We start from the raw sequence: 14,269 nt of genomic DNA, 5'->3' as shown, positions 1-14,269 counted from the left end.
TTGTGTAAATTTTGAGTTTTAAGAGTCTCCTCATTTCAACCCTTCCTCTTTCATCACTTTCCAGTGCTTCTCTCTTTCTCTTCTTATCTGTCTACTGGTTTTAAAAAACAAAATGCAATAATTCACTGAATGTGTGTGTTGAAATACAAATATATTTGAAACTGTTAGCTTTTTAGGCTAATCAATACTTCTTAAGCTAGGAGGTTACTTTAAAACTGGCATGGATACAAATAACTATCTCAACACAGGAAAATCATCTCAGATAGTCCTGGGTTCTAGTCACCCAGTAAGAAGTGGGCTTATACCTAACAGTGACACCACAGTGCTGCACTAGAGGAATGAGATAAACAAACCACTGTCCTTTTCACCCGTTTCCATTGACTACTGAGGTAGAAATTGAAGGGCCAGGTTTTCAAATGGTGTAAATCAGCCTAATTCCTTTGAGATAAATAGAGTCACACCAGCTAAGAATCTGACCCAAAGGTCCTCTGGCACTTTTCAAGAAGAGTAGGTGATAAATGTAATACTCCTGATACAAAGACTTGCCCCATGAGGCAAAAAGGTTATTACCAAACCTACGACACTTCCCAGGTCCTGGGGTAATTCCATTACTGATCAATTCATCATCTATGTCTTCATTAACTCTCACAGGGACTATTGCAAATCCTCTCTTGGTGTGCTCCCACCCCGCATCTCCAGTCTCGACACTCCAGTTATATTGCCTATCATGCTGTCTTCCTTCTTAGACGTACAACGAAGTACACCACCATCATCCCTATCCTCAAATTACTCCGCTGGTTGCCGTTCATTTCAGGATCCAGTTCGAAGGTTCTTATCTTGTTTTTCACTTTTCATGGGCTAGTCCTACACTAACTAATGGATCTTGTTTCAGATCTCCCCTCCACTCCCCTAGCTCTGCGCTCACTCCTCTCAGCCCCTTCACCTAGTCTTGCCACTGCTATTGCAAGAGCCTTCTTTTCTGCAGCTCCTGACATCTAGAACAGTCTTCCTGAGTCACTCTGCCTAGACTCTTCCTCTTTATTAAAGTCTGGTCTACACTAGAAAGTGAGGTTGATCCAGCTGTGTCATTCAGGAGTGTGAAAGATCCACACTCCTGAACATTGCAGTTCAGATGACCTAAACCCTGGAGTAGATAGCACTAGGCTGAGAGAAGAATTCTTCCGTTGACCTATCTACCACCTCTCGGGGCAGAGAACCTCTCCTGTCAGCCTAGGTAGTCTTGAAACTTAAGTGCTACAGTGGTGCAGCTTCAGTGCTGCAACTGTGCCACTGTAGTGTTTCAAGTGTACACAATCCCTCAGTCATCAGCAAACATATCTTTTCTACCTTGTTCATGCATTTTAATTTAACTGTGCTATTATTTTTCATTCAGCTTCATAGCTATATTTTTATTTACTTTTAGTATGTAGACTGTTTGAGATGTAGCTTGCATGAACAATGTTAAACAAAACAGGACTGCTTGCGAATTCAGGTTTCAGGAACTGGCCCTAATGTTGTAGTACACTGGCTTTTACATCCAGTGAAGTTTGTGTGCTAGTACTGAGTGCCAATTGCTTGTTTAGACAGTCGCTGCACTAGCACTTATCCAATACCTTGTAAAGCACTTTGAAATTCTCCGAATAAAGCACTATTGAAAACCAAATCCGATTCTGTTCTATAATTACATTTTCAGTACAAATATCTGGAGCACACAACCAGTTTCAGAGCCAGCTAGCCCAAGTGTGCTTCTATTGCTAATCCAAGGATTCTGCTTTTAGTAAAGAGAAATGATTCAGCGTGCAGTGCACCTTGAGCATGTGTGCACATGCTGTTAGTTTGTTCCCAATACTCAAGTCTGCATCATCCATAACACAGCTGTGTAAGCTGGAAAAAGCATTCTGCAGGCTTTGTTTTGTACTGTGATTGTACGTGATTGCCTCACTGCAGGAGCAGCATGCTGTGTTGTTGTAGCCATGTTGGTCCCAGGATATTAGAGAGACATGATGAGTGAGGTAATATCTTTTATTGGACCAACTTCTGTTGGTAAGGAAGACAAGCTTTCGGGCTTACACAGAACTCTTCATGTCTGTATGTAGTCTGCATGTTATTGCTAGGTTTAAAGTGACAACTGTTTTACCAAGTATTATATGTGCATTCACAGATGTGTCAGGATTGCAGGCGGATTCTTACAGATACAGTATTTTTGATTGTCCTCTGGTAACATTGTGATGACTCTAGAGACCATTGGCCAAATACTCAAAAATGAAGCAAAGTCTGAGTGAAAGGAAGAAAAATGCACTGAAGTACAGCAGGGCTGGGGGAAGATATCCTCAACCTCACAGTTACTGCAGGGCCCAGAATGTGCAGAGTTGTCACATAGGCATTTTCCATAGTTTAGAGCCTTAGAGTCCTCCATACAGGTTATGACTTGGCCTTTCAGCTGAGTGAAATTGTGCCACTTCTACTGGAATCTGGTCTTATATAGGCTCAGAACCTTGCTCAGGATTTGGCTGTATCTTAGTATCTGATATTTATAGAAGAAAACAAAACAACACCTTTTATTAAATGGATTTTTGAAATAGGGAGCTGGAATAGGAGCTTGCTCCATCCACTCCATGCATCAACCTGGTATTGCAGTACTTCCAGGAAAGGTGCACCTCCCATCTGGGAGAATATTCTGGTTAAAAGTGAAAAAAAATTGTTGTGTTACTGTCTTGTTTGTAATGTTAATATATTTCTTTGTTTTGTGGGTAAGTTATCTGTATTTTGTTCTTAGAGGAGTCGCTGGGGTGAGGGGGAGTTGCTTTTCTTGATTTTACTTTACTGTTGTTTATAGGCCATTTAAGTGACTCTTTTCTTAATTTATTCTAGATAGGTGCTCCCACTGCTCTCATTAGTGTACCTTCCAAAAGTGTGTGGTTTGGATCAGTCTTTCATCTGTCATCTTGACAAAATGTCACTGTTTTAGCTTAGGGAATTGTCTCTGTAAATGTTTTCCCCAGATTAAGAATAGTTTATAGGAGCAGAAGAGGAGGAAGGTTTGAAATACTTTCCTCATGGATTGTATTTTCTAAATGGACAACCTACCATAAATTCTCAATTACTGAAGGACAATCTTCACTCATTGCTATATTTCCACATCCAATTCGCTGTATAACTTTTCATGAGTGATGTATCAGAGGGGTAGCCGTGTTAGTCTGGATCTGTAAAAGCAGCAAAGAATCCTGTGGCACCTTATAGACTAACAGACATTTTGGCGCATGAGCTTTTGTGGGTGAATACCCACTTCGTCGGATGCATGTAGTGGAAATTTCCAGGGGCAGGTATATATATGCAAGCAAGCTAGAGATAACAAGGTTATCTCAATCAGGGAGGATGAAGCCCTATTCTAGCAATTGAGGTGTGAAAACCAAGGGAGGAGAAACCGTTTTTGTAGTTGGCAAGCCATTCACAGTCTTTGTTTAATCCTGAGCTGATGGTGTCAAATTTGCAGATGAACTGAAGCTCAGCAGTTTCTCTTTGAAGTCTAGTCATGAAGTTTTTTTGCTGCAGGATGGCCACCTTAAGATCTGCTATAGTGTGGTCAGGGAAGTTGAAGTGTTCTCCTACAGGTTTTTGTATATTGCCATTTCTAGTATCTGATTTGTGTCCATTTATCCTTTTCCGTAGAGACTGTCCAGTTTGGCCAACGTACATAGCAGAGGGGCATTGCTGGCATATGATGGCGTATATTACATTGGTGAACATGCAGGCGAATGAACCAGTGATGGTGTGGCTGATCTGGTTAGGTCCTGTGATGGTGTTGCTGGTGTAGATATGTGGGCAGAGTTGGCATCGAGGTTTGTTGCATGGATTGGTTCCTGAGCTAGAGTTACTATGGTGCGGTGTGCATTTACTGGTGAGAATATGTTTCAGGTTGGCAGGTTGTCTGTGGGCAAGGACTGGCCTGCCACCCAAGGCCTGTGAAAGTGTGGGATCATTGTCCAGGATGGGTTGTAGATTTCTGAGGATGCATTGGAGGGGTTTTAGCTGGGGACTGTATGTGATGGCCAGTGGAGTCGTGTTGGTTTCTTTCTTGGGTTTGTCTTGCAGTAGGAGGCTTCTGGGTACACGTCTGGCTCTGTTGATCTGTTTCCTTATTTCCTCGTGCGGGTACTGTAGTTTTAAGAATGCTTGGTGGAGATTTTGTAGGTGTTGGTCTCTGTCTGAGGGGTTAGAGCAGATGCGGTTGCACCTCAGTGCTAGGCTGTAGACAATGGACTTGTGATGTGCCCGGGATGGAAGCTGGAGGCACGAAGGTAGGTGTAGCGGTCGGTAGGTTTTCGGTATAGGGTGGTGTTAATGTGACCATCACTTATTTGAACCGTGGTGTCTAGCAAGTGGACCTCCTATGTATATTGGTCCAGGTTGAGGTTGATGGTGGGGTGGAAGCTGTTGAAATCGTGGTGGAATTTTTCCAGAGTCTCCTTTCCATGGGTCCAGATGATGAAGATGTCATCAATGTAGCGCAGGTAGAGAAGGGGCGTGAGTGGACGAGAGCTGAGGAAGCGTTGTTCCAGGTCGGCCATAAAAATATTGGCATATTGTGGGGCCATGCGGGTGCCCATAGCGGTGCCACTAATCTGGAAATATATATTGTCATCAAATTTGAAATAGTTGTGTGTGAGGATAAAGGCACAGAGCTCAGCAGCCAGTTGTGCTGTAGCATCATCAGGGATACTGTTCCTGACAGCTTGTATTCCATCTGTGTGTGGGATGTTTGTGTAGAGAGCCTCTACATTTATAGTGGCTAGGATGGTGTTTTCTGGAAGGTCACCAATGCATTGTAGTTTCCTCAGGAAATCAGTGGTGTCACGGAGATAGCTGGGAGTGCTGGTGGCATAGGGTCTGAGTAGAGAGTCCACATATCCAGACAGTCCTTCAGTGACAGTGCCAATGCCCGAGATGATGGGGTGTCCAGGATTTCTGGGTTTCAGGACCAGACTTTAAAGAGAAACTGCTGAGCTTCAGTTCATCTGCAAATTTGACACCATCAGCTCAGGATTAAACAAAGACTGTGAATGGCTTGCCAACTACAAAACCAGTTTCTCCTCCCTTGGTTTTCACACCTCAACTGCTAGAACAGGGCCTCATCCTCCCTGATTGAACTAACCTTATTATCTCTAGCTTGCTTGCATATATATACCTGCCCCTGGAAATTTCCACTACATGCATCCGACGAAGTGGGTATTCACCCACGAAAGCTCATGCGCCAAAACGTCTGTTAGTCTATAAGGTGCCACAGGATTCTTTGCTGCTCATGAGTGATGTACCCGAATACTTTGGATGCTAATATCTAAACTGTATTCTTAAATTTATTCACCTAAATTTGAGTTATTGCTGATTATGGACTATATGTATCATATGACTTTAAAAACAAACTTTGTATTTGTGGATAATCTAAGCACTATATGTAGATGTACAGACATCTTTTTCTTAATCCGTGTACGAGATAATTTTTTAACATTAGCTTTAATAAAAAAATTTAAATCTGATATTTATAGAGGAAAACAAAACAAAACTTTTCGTTACTCTCATTCATGTTGACCACTTGAGTAAACAAAGTATAAAAGGTACTCAAATGACAATCAGCAGTGCCTTCTCTATAAGCCTCTATTTCTGAGCCCTGGTCTACACTGTAAACTTATGTTGATATAACTTCATTGCTCGGCAGTCTGGATTTTCCTCAGCCCTGAGCACATAGTTATACCAACCTCACTGCCGCTGTAGACAGTGCTATGTTGACAGGAAGGCTTTTCTCATCAACATAGCTACCGCCTCTTAGGGAAGTGGATTACTTATGCCGATGGGAGCATAGGTAGCATCTCCACTAAGTGCTAATGCTGCAGCACTTTGAAATAATGAGCCTTGCACATAGGTTTCTGTAATAACCAGACTTCTTATCCTTTTTAAATTCTTCTTTTCATTTTAGAATATACAAGCTCTATTTTTGTTCAGATATACATATCAAGTTTGACTTGGATGAAAGGTTAGTTTAAGGTTTGTGCTGGCTGCTATTGTCTGGACGCATTCCCTAATTGCAATGTTAAATGCTGATGAAATGTTAAACACTTGAGATAACAGTTTTAGTGATTGACTCATTTGTTGTAAAGAAAACACATTATCTTTCAGTACCAACAATTCATTATCAGATTCGAAACTGGAGTATCATGTTTTGTGGTGCAAATGGAATACTTCAAAGATGAATTGACCATTATGGAAAGATACAAACAATTGCCTTGGAGGAAGAATTTTGGCACTCTATCAAGCTTCTGTTACACACACAGAACTCCAAGTGATTTCAGCAGGAATTTAGGCATGCCAGAAATGTAGGATCAGAGTCTATGAGACTAGAATGTGACCAGGTGCCTACATGGGCCCACTGAGAATGCCACACTCAGGACAGACTGCAAGAAATAGGGCAGACAATCCCCAGAACTAATGGTTTATTCTATAATTAAATTCAAAAAGTCAGTAACAAAAGAGCTTTTGTAGTTCCACGCTGGTTAACAAGAAGCCAAAGACAGTCCTCTTTAGCCATTCCAGTCATTGGCTGCCATCTAGACAATCAAGTCTAATATAGTGTGACGTTACTGAAAACCTGATTCACCATATTTAAGGTTCACCAATCCCAAAGGATCAGACACTTATCTCCAGGTCAATATGAATCTCAGATCTTATCCAAATATCACATTGTCAGTCAATCCTTAATAACTAAATCTAAGATTTATTAAAAAAAGGAAGAAGAAAGAAGAGCGTTATAAATGGTTAAGAGATCAATACACATACAGCTATGTGTAAAGTCCATAGGTCAGTTTCATAGCAGAGAGGGTCAGGCTGCTGATTTGTAAAAAATCTTTCTAGAATCAATTCAAAGGGTTATAGTCCACTAGGCAGTTCAGGTGTAGCATCTGTTAGAGTTTTCCCCTGAGAATTCCAGGGCAATCCAGGTATCTACCTGAAGACCTCAGCCTTATGGCTTAAACCGTTCCTGTTAAAGTTTAAACAGACCTGAGATGAAAGGACCAGGCTTCTCTTTTATAGCTCTTCTAGCCCGCTGACAAGCCTCCTCACAGAAACTGTCATACTAGGGCTTTCCTCCAAGGAGGAATAGGCCATGCAAATAGCTTACAGGCCATTGCTTTGATGTTAATCTTCTATTTCCTATGGAACACAGGTAAACTGGCTACACTTATTTACACAAGGCAATTTACTGGTCCTCCATTATAATAAAGATAGTTAAACTGAAGACAATGTAGATACAATTATTAGTTTCCTGCAATATGTCACATCTTTGATTTTAAGGTTAACTGGACATAGACACATACATAATATAAGGAACTAAGACTTGAAAGAGAATTTGCACCTAAAAGCTAATTGGGTTCCATTGGTACACTTCTAACAAGATACAGGTAAAGAGACAAATACACTTTGCAACTATTCTCTGATTCTTATCAATACAAAGTGAATGAGTTGGAGATTGCTAGCCTAATTAACATTTCGTTGATACCTATTTCATATGTGGATTGTCTTGATTACAATTGTATTGTCTCTTGTTAAGTTGTTGGCTGGTCTGTCAGTGTAACAGTTAAGTATAATTTGTATCATAAAACAAAGTGTGGTTGCTATTTCTGATAATAGTTGCAAAATATTACAGTGTGGAAAATAAAAGTTATGTGTGTGAAATGATGTGTGAGGCTAAACATACGATATAGTGTGTAGAGGTCAATTTGAAATGGGCAGATATTATGCAAGCTAGAAAAAGTTTGGGCTTAGAAGGGAAATAAAAACTAGAGGTGGAATTTTCAAAAGCAAGGCACCATGGCCTCCTACAATTGCATGTAGCTGACCTGCGACTGCTTGTAGCAATCACCAATGGCCGATGATGGGACTTGAGATGGGGAGGGCTATAAGTTGCTATACAAAATTCTTTCCCAGGTATATGGCTGGTGGGTCTTGCTGACATGGTCAGGGTCCAAGTAATCACCATATTTGGGGCTGGGGAGGAATTTTCCCCTGGGCCAGATTAGCAGAGACCCTGGGTTTTTCTTTGCCTTCCTCTGCAACGTGGGGTCGGGGTCACTTGCAGGTATAAACTAGAGTTAATGGTGGATTTTCTGTGACTTGAAGTCTTTTAGTCATGACTTGAGGACTTCAGTAACTCAGCCAGAGGTTAGGGGTCTATTACAAGTGTGTGTGGGCAAGGTAGTTTCTGTAATCTGCAATGTGCAGGAGGTCAGACTAGATGATCACAATGGTCCCTTCTGGCCTTAGAGTCTAGAAGTCTAAGGCGCTTTTGAAAATCCCATCCTATAATTTATCTTTAATGGTGCAACTACAACAGTATGGTACACTATAAGGTAGAAACAATAGAAATGCAGATATTATGCAAGCTAGAAAATACACGATATAGTGTGTAGAGGTCAATATAGTGTGTGAGGTATGGTTTCATTGTCACAGGTGATGACTGAGCCAGTAATACTGACATATTTATTCCCATGGATGTAAGAATACATGGCAGGGAAGTGTCCTTTGAAAAGTATGTTTCTTAGTATTATACAATTTTTATGTTTCACAAAAAAAATTGGCCTTTAGGTAAATGTATGCTCTCCATTAGCATAGTATCTGAACATATATCTAGCCTCACAACACCCACTGAGGCAGGGAAGTGCTGCTATTATCCCATTTTACAGGTGAGGAATGGAGGAACAGAGAGACTAAATTACTTATCCAAGATGATACCGGCAGTCTGTGGCAGAGCAAGCAATCGAAGCCAGGTCTCAAAAGTCTCAGGCTAGCGTCCTAGCCACTGAGGCAATCTTCATCTCCTAAATGCAGTTGTGTACTTGAGATGCTGATAGCTAGATTGCAAGTTACCCTACTTCTATCATTCATTTCTGAGGAGAAAAATAGCCACTTGTAAGATACTAGCATTGGAACAGATTCCAGAGCTGAAACCTAAAAGGGAAAAAATGAAGATGCTTGCAGCATTCACTCAGCCTGCACTATGTGCTGCTAATTATGCTGCTGCTGTACACATGCCAGGCAGCTGGATTATGGATCAGTCCTTGAATGATTCCCTTTAAAATATTGCCTTTCTAACCAACTGAAAAATCAATTAATAAAAAATGGTGGAGGGGAAAACATGAAAGATCACAATCAATTGCGTTTGATAGTGAGAATCAATGTTATAGTTACCCAAAAATTGCAACAAGGTACTATTCCAGAGCCGCTTAGCTTGCGGCTCTGGAATAGTAAATGAAAGACATCTGGATTCTATTTTTGTTTTCAAATTCAGACTGTAACTGAAAAGGCAGATCCTGTGAAGCAATGAAGGACAAAGCAATGTACAGACAAGACAGTGTACAGAGCTAAAATCTGAGCCTCCTAATACAGTTAATGCCAATGAGTATGTCCAGACTACCCACTGTATCGACGGGTAGTGATCGATTTATCAGGGATCGAGACGCGACATATCGATCCCCGAATGTGCTCCCTGTCGACTCCAGAACTCCACCAGAGTGAGCAGTGGTAGTGGAGTCGACAGGGGAGCTGCGGCTGTCGATCCCGTGCTGTGAGGATGGGAAGTAAGTCGGAATAAGATACGTCGACTTCAGCTACTGTATTCCTGTAGTTGAAGTTGCGTATCTTACATCGACCCCCACCCCCACCCCCCGCCGTAGACCAGGCCTTATTAGATGCATGACCGTGGTACTCTGGCCTCACTGTTTAACTTCTACTGAGCAACAGTATTTTGTGCTCTAGCCAAGACCTACAAATGATGTGGAACAAGACAATCAGCTCACTGGGGCAAAAACACAGGGGGAAAGAAAAAAACTACAGCCCTGCTTAGAGGACCAGCCCTGGCTCACGTTGCCTCACATGACACTCCAGTTTGGTTTTCTTTTTTCACACCCCTGTAGAAGGCCAGTAAGATAAAGCACCATCTTGAAAATGTGCCCGAATGTGTCCTCTTAAGTGGGCCAGGCTAAGTATTTCCAGGCTGACGCTATGCCTCACTGTATTTTATTGACATTTGTTCAAATGCTGTTTTAATGGATGAATTAGTGAATAATGGGCTGGGTCTGTGTGGCCTCACATTCATAGTGGTGCCTGAAATTACACTTTAGTGCAAAAGAATTTTCTTCTGAATAAAGCCAGGCCAATATGGCTCTTTCAAATATATAGTACACATTGAACTGTCTCTTCCATTTCTCACTCTCTAAAATCAAAGGCCAGATCTTCAGCTGGCATAAATTGGCACAGCTCCATAGACTGTGGAGGTATGCTGATCTATACCAGCTGAGTATGTGGCCCACAGTGTACCATGGCATTTACATTCCCTTTTTTATCATGTGGGCACCATCAGAATACTGCCCACAACCTGCCAACTACTATAGTTACGGATCTACATCAAAGACAGTGTTTAGGCTCCATATCATGGCCACATGTGCTTTTAATATTTGGTTTTAAATGGTCCATTGAACAAAACAATTTATGAACATCCACATGTACCAATAAAACTAATCTTAAAAACTAAAACTATGTACCAATCAAATATGTATGAATAGCCTGATTCTGCCCTTTGAAAAGTGGTCAGGGCTTCCTACTATGAGCTAGAAAAACCCATTTAAGGTAGGAATGCTTAGTGTCTTGAATGTAAAAATACTGACATGGATGAGCTATGAACAGGCTTTAAGCCAGAAGAGCTGCTTATCCCCCCACTAAGGGTTTTTTCTTCTCCCAGTCAACAGATGCTGGTTTCAGTTACTACTGAGCAAAGCTGAGCAGCAAGCCCGTAGCAACAAAGAACGTGGCCCCCTCCAAACATATGTCCGGGGCCTCTTACAATGCAGAAACTGGAATGCGGTATTTATTTTATACAATATACAGGGTTCATATTATGTATACATAGGCCTACAGTGTACATGTATTCCGTATTTACGACAAAGCGCTTCTTTCGAGCCTTGTTCTCCGCAAATTGGTTAATCAATGCGTCATATCCAGAGATCTGGCAATTTTGTTTTCGATTGAGATAACTGCAAGGGCAGAAAGCCTGTCATCTGTCATGGTTGAGCGCAGGATATTCTTGATCAGTTTCATTCTGCTGAAGCTCCTTTCAGTACCAGCGACAGTAACTGGTGTGGTCAGAAGAATTCTGATGCAAATGCAAAGATTCGGATATATCTCCTGAAGGCTGTTCTTGTATATGTACGTTAAAAAATTGTTTGCCGTGACAAGTCCTCTCTCTTTCTCGATGACATAAATAAAATGATTCAATTCCATTATGAGTTCGTTGGCATCAATGTCTCCCATTTTTCTTTCAAAATTTTTGCTGTGATTCTCCAGTTCATTTTCTCTGTGACACTGCTTCAGGCTGTTAGCGTTGTACAGAAATCCAAACAACTTATACCACTCCACGAGTTGGTCAAATCACGATGAAACAGAAGATATGGCCTGATCAGTGAGAACAAGAAAGAACTGCGATTTGAATTTTTCTTCGGCAGAAAGACGACTCGAATCATCAGCACATTCGTAATCAAACATTCTCTTTTTACGTTGCACCCTGGTTTCTGGAAACATCTGCTCAATACCCAATACCTGCTCTGCTATTTCACGTGCATTTGTGACCACAGAGTTATATCCTGTATTTCGATAGTCTTCCAAAAACTTCATTGTAGCACCGACTTCTGCCTGCAGTACGTCAATTGACACATCTGGTGACTGAATTATTTTGCTGGTTTTATTGACGTGAAATAGTATATCGTACCATGTGTACACAGTCAGAACAAAAGGCCACGTAGTAACATGGTCTAAAAGCGCACTGGCTTCTGTTGCTGTATTGCCATCTTTCTTTTCGAGCGCATATTCTCGCAAAGATGACAAAGCATTGCACAATTCTTCAAGGTGATAATGCAATGGCTTCACAGCATCAATTCTTGACTCCCAATGAGCGTCCGATAACCCTTTAACAGATATTGGCATATGTTCTTGAAGTATATCCCAACGTGAAGGTGAAGAAGAAAAGATACTGTATATTCTGTTAATCGGACCGAAAAAGTCAACAGCATATTTCGATGACTTTGCCGCGTCTGAGATCACAAGATTCCAAGTGTGAGCTCCACATGATACATACAAGGCATGGTCATTTATTTCTAGCATGCGGGCTTGAACTCCTTTATTCTTTCCTCTCATATTTGCACCGTTAGCATAAGCTTGGCCTCTCATGTCAGCAATGTCTATTCCTAAGTTGTTTGCCTTTTCAAGAAACGCTTCCAATAAGCCCTCGCCAGTTGTATCATGAACATTAAGAAAACCAACAAACGCTTCATGAATATTGACACCATCTTCACCGTTGCATTCAACAAAGTGTAACACCACAGACATCTGTTCTTCATGTGACACGTCGGGAGTACAGTCCAAAATAACTGAATAATATTTTGCTTTTTTAAGCTGCGCTATGTTGTCCTCTAGAATGTTACTGGCAACAAGTTGAATCAGCTCATTTTGGATCTGTGGACTGAGGTACTGAACACGTGTCTCTGCCTTCTTAATCCTCTGTAAAAGTTCGCTGAGGACAATGTCATACTTTGCAAGCAATTCAAACAGTCCCAAAAAGTTGCCATTCGAAGGATCGCCGAGCTTTTCATTACTTCCTCGAAATGCCAAGTTTCTTTCGGACAAGAAAATAAAGACATCAACCATGCGTTTGACAACATTTCTCCAGAAATCTTTCTTTCAGAAAAGCCTGCAATTCGAGTTGGTCAATAGATGTACGGTTTACTATGCCTGACCGAAGGTCAAACCATTTCACCATACAGTCTTGATGACCTTTGCCTGTTTCATGCTGCTGAAGTCTTTTTGACAGTGCTTTCCAAGCAGATGTTCCACGACGTAGCGGTATGTCGCCAGTGCCAAATAATTTACAACAAAAACAAAAAATGGCATCTTTCTGAACTGAGTACATTAACCATGAACGTCTTATTTTCTCGCCATGTGCCATGGTTCGATAGAAATAAGTACTTGTGAACCTCCGTCTTTCCTCGTTAAATGGAAATTCGTTAACTTTCATTCTGCTGCGGTGGGCCACGTGCAACAATGTCACACGCTTGCCTGTCCGATATTATAGACGGCCAATCTCCTGGATCATCAGTCAATGGTTCAGATTCAGATACTTCTTTCCCGGCAGCAGCTGGAATATCTGTCACAGTTTGTTTGGTAGAACAACTGGCTTCACCTTCGACCTCACTTGAAGCACTTCTGGATACTTATGGATACGATTCGTCGCTGCTAGCGCTGTCCGTTTCATTTGCCTGTACCTGTACGTTGGATTGCAGCGCAAAATACGTTGACAACTTTGGAATTTTCTCAAGTTCCTTCTCGGCATCTTTTGCTGCCTTTCGTTTACTAGCTCCGCTCTTATACATTATCTTAGACATCACAAAGCATGCTTCTGCGTTGGAAACGATAAAAAACTAAACAACTAAATTAATAACATTTATCTGCCGACAGCCGTTATGAATGCAAATACACATTGTTTGAATGGGTCCAACTAAAATTCGAAACTGACCGACAGACAACTGATGTATCCAATAGCATTATGATGTATCATAATGACTTCATGGTTTTGTCAGTAAAACCGACATGGATTGTGCAATAGCGTCAATAAATGTCACTTACCTAGTTATACCTTACTCTTTTTTTGCCACTTTTAGGGGTCCCCTTCCTTGCGGGGCCCCCTCCGGTCGGAGGGTATGGAGGGCGCTCGCTACGCCTCTGCTGAGCAGGCTCCTTGAGAATTGGAGAATGAGCATGTTTTATCTTGGTAGTCTGCTTTCCATTGAATAACTAATGCAACTGAAGAGTCTATCTCAAAACACGGCATCTTCATTTTCTCTCTCGATAGATAGATAAGCACCTATTCCAGGTATAACATCAATAGACCCCGGTTGTCAGCAGGTGGGATTGAACCTGGGACCTCTGGAGCTAAATGCATGAGCCTCTACTGCATGAGCTAAAAACCATATAGCTGTTAGCTAAGGCTGTAGCAGACTCATAAATCTCTATGTGGTTATGGTGCCACTACATGGGACAAAGCACCACACTCAGGAGGTGTGTGGGTTACACAGGTTCTAGGCAACTTTTGCAAAGATTACAAATACAACCACAGAGAAGATAAAATCAGCAACACTAAAAGATAACCAGCCAGAAATAAAAATATCAATCCAAA

The 14,269-nt window shown here is 41.4% G+C and overlaps 1 protein-coding gene and 1 pseudogene across 1 annotated transcript in view; one reads left to right on the top strand and one right to left on the bottom strand.

Moving 5' to 3' along the window:
- Positions 1-14,269, bottom strand: part of C1QTNF7 (C1q and TNF related 7) — a 99,394-nt gene that overhangs the window by 65,714 nt on the left and 19,411 nt on the right. The window lies entirely within an intron of this gene.
- LOC115653009 lies at positions 2,518-2,662 on the top strand (annotated as a pseudogene).

This window comes from Gopherus evgoodei, chromosome 5, assembly GCF_007399415.2.
Source record: "Gopherus evgoodei ecotype Sinaloan lineage chromosome 5, rGopEvg1_v1.p, whole genome shotgun sequence".
NCBI classification, from domain to species: Eukaryota; Metazoa; Chordata; order Testudines; family Testudinidae; genus Gopherus; species Gopherus evgoodei.
Note: the sequence above shows the minus strand (reverse complement) of the source record. Positions and strands in the feature narration are given on the sequence as shown.